The following is a 3,397-nucleotide window of genomic DNA, read 5'->3' as shown; positions in this document are numbered from 1 at the left end:
TATTTTCCAAAACACAAAAACTCACCTTGGTTGTGTTACCTATAGATTTATATGCTTCAAATGCCTATTTGTTGTGTTTTTTATTTCATAAAGGCTACTCTGTCCAAACTCTTGGTTGTGTTGCGTCAGAATCACAAAATTTGGGAACGAAGAAGGCAAAACCAACTCAGACCCAGAAAACACTTAGGAAATTGCCACACAAGAAACCACAAATCGGCTGAGGCACCCAAAACAATGACAGCAAGCCAGAAGTGGAGCAAGCCAACAGCTGTGCCCTGATTGAAAAAGAACCTTCCTCTTGTGCCCTGAACTCAATATGCCAGCCACAAAACCAAAGCTCACATCAGAAAATTCATAACAAACCATGAAAAAAAGAAAAATGAGAAAAAAGCCAAAGAAATGCAGGAGTTCTTAGTGATATTGGGCTTGATTTAGTGGCAAGGAAACAGGCTGTTCCCAGATTCATCCAACCCTCCAGCCAACTGCCTGTGGAATTCTGACTGAATTAACCTGAAAATCGCAGTGAAACTCACTTTGGAGGCAATTAATATCTGTCACCTCAGCCAAATCGTTCCATTTTATTTTGCAAAACAAAAAAACTCACCTTGGTAGTGTTACCTGTAGATTTCTAAGCTTCAAACGCCTATTTGTTGTGTTTTTTTATTTCATAATGGCTACTCTGTCCAAACTCTTGTTTGTATGGCGTCAGAATACAAAATTTGGGAAGGAAGAAGGCAAAGCCAACTCAGACCCAGAAAACATTTAGGAAATTGCTACACAACAAACCAAAAATCGGCTGAGGCACCCAAAACAATGACAGCAAGCCAGAATTGGAGCAAGCCAACAGCTTTACCCTGTTTGAAAAAGACCATTCCTTCAGTGCCCTGAACTCCCTATTGCAGCCTCAAAACCAAAGCTCACATCAGAAAATTCATTACAAACCATGATAAATAAGGGAAATGTGAAAAAACCAAAGAAATGCAAGAGTCCTTTGTGATATTTGGCAGCATTTAGACACAAGGAAACTGGCGGTTTCCAGATTCATCCCCCCCTTCCACAGACTGACTTTGGAATTCTGATTGAATTCACCTCAAAATCACTCTCACACTCAATATGGAGGGAATTAGAATCTGTCAACTCAGCAGAAGCGTTCCATGTCGTTTTTAAAAACACAGAAACTCATCTTGGTTGTGTTGCCTATAGATTTCTAATCCTGAAAGGGCAATTTGCTGTGTTTTTTTTTTTTTTCTTTCATAATGGCTACTCTGTCCAAATTCTTGCTTGTATTGCATCAGAATACAAAATTTGGGAATAAGAAGACAAAACCGACTCAGACCCAGAAAACGTTTTGGAAATTGCTACTCAAGAAACCACAAATCAGCTGAGGCACCCAAAACAATGACAGCAAGCCAGAAGTGGAGCACGCCAACAGCTGTGCCCTGATTGAAAAAGAACCATCCTCTTGTGCCCTGAACTCAATATGCCAGCCTCAAAACCAAAGCTCACATCAGAAAATTCATTACAAACCATGATAAATAAGAAAAAAGAGAAAAAGCCAAAGAAATGCAAGAATCCATAATGATATTGGGTTTGATTTAGTTGCAAGGAAACCGGCTGTTCCCAGATTCATCCACCACTAAAGCTGACTCCCTGTGGAATTCTGACTGAATTAACCTGACAATCGCAGTGAAACTCAAGAAACCAAATTTCAGCTGAGGCACCCAAAACAAAGACAATAGCCAGAATTGGAGCACACCAACAGCTGTGCCCTGTTTGAAAAAGACCATTCCTCCGGTGCCCTGAACTCTATATTGCAGTCTCAAAACCAAAGCTCACATCCGAAAATTCATTACAAACCATGATAAATAAGGGAAATGTGAAAAAGCCAAAGAAATGCAAGAGTCCTTTGTGATATTTGGCAGGATTTAGACACAAAGAAACTGGCTGTTTCCAGATTCATCCCCCCCTTCCACAGACTGACTCTGGAATTCTGATTGAATTCACCTCAAAATCGCACGAACACTCATTTTGGAGGGAATTAGAATCTGTCCCCTCAGCAGAAGCGTTCCATGTCATTTTCCAAAACACAGAAACTCATCTTGGTCGTGTTGCCTGTAGATTTCTAATCCTGAAAGGGCAATGCGCTGTGTTTTTTTTTTTTTTCTTTCCTAATGGCTACTCTCCAAAATCTTGCTTGTATTGCATCAGAATACAAAATTTGGGAAGGAAGAAGGCAAAACCAACTCAGACCCCGAAAACATTTAGGAAATTGCCACACAAGAAACCACAAATCAGCTGAGGCACCCAAAACAATGACAGCAAGCCAGAAGTGGAGCAAGCCAATGGCTGTGCCCTGATTGAAAAAGAACCTTCCTCTTGTGCCCTGAACTCAATATGCCAGCCTCAAAACCAAAGCTGACATCAGAAAATTCATTACAAACCATGATAAATAAGGGAAATATGAAAAAGCCAAAGAAATGCAAGAGTCCTTTCTGATATTTGGCAGGATTTAGACACAAAGAAACTGGCTTTTTCCAGATTCATCCCCCCCTTCCACAGACTGACTCTGGAATTCTGATTGAATTCACCTCAAAATCGCTCTCACACTCCATTTGGAGGGAATTGGAATCTGTCACCTCAGCAGAAGCGTTCCCTGTCATTTTCCAAAACACAGAATCTCATCTTGCTTGTGTTGCCTATGGATTTCTAATCCTGAAAGGTCAATTTGCTGTGTTTTTTTTTTTTCTTTCATAATGGCTACACTGTCCAAAAGCTTGCTTGTATTGCATCAGAATACAAAATTTGGGAAGGAAGAAGGCAAAACCAACTCAGACCCCGAAAACATTTGGGAAATTGCCACACAAGAAACCACAAATCGGCTGAGGCACTCAAAACAATGACAGCAAGCCAGAAGTGGAGCAAGCCAACAGCTGTGCCCTGATTGAAAAAGAACCATCCTCTTGTGCCCTGAACTCCATATTGCAGCCTCAAAACCAAAGCTCACATCAGAAAATTCATTACAAACCATGATAGATAAGAAAAAAGAGAAAAATCCAAAGAAATGCAAGAATCCATAATGATATTGGGTTTGATTTAGTTGCAAGGAAACCGGCTGTTCCCAGATTCATCCACCACTAAAGCTGACTCCCTGTGGAATTCTGACTGAATTAACCTGACAATCCCAGTGAAACTCAAGAAACCAAATTTCAGCTGAGGCACCCAAAACAAAGACAATAGCCAGAATTGGAGCACACCAACAGCTGTGCCCTGTTTGAAAAAGACCATTCCTCCGGTGCCCTGAACTCCATATTCCAGCCTCAAAACCAAAGATCACATCAGAAAATTCATTACAAACCATGATAAATAAGGGAAATGTGAAAAAGCTAAAGAAATGCAA

This window comes from Oryctolagus cuniculus, chromosome 18 (genome assembly GCF_051225735.1).
Source record: "Oryctolagus cuniculus isolate XC-2025 breed Fujian yellow rabbit chromosome 18, ASM5122573v1, whole genome shotgun sequence".
Taxonomy (NCBI): Eukaryota; Metazoa; Chordata; class Mammalia; order Lagomorpha; family Leporidae; genus Oryctolagus; species Oryctolagus cuniculus.
The sequence above is the reverse complement of the archived record's forward strand: the minus strand, read 5'-3'. Positions refer to the sequence as shown.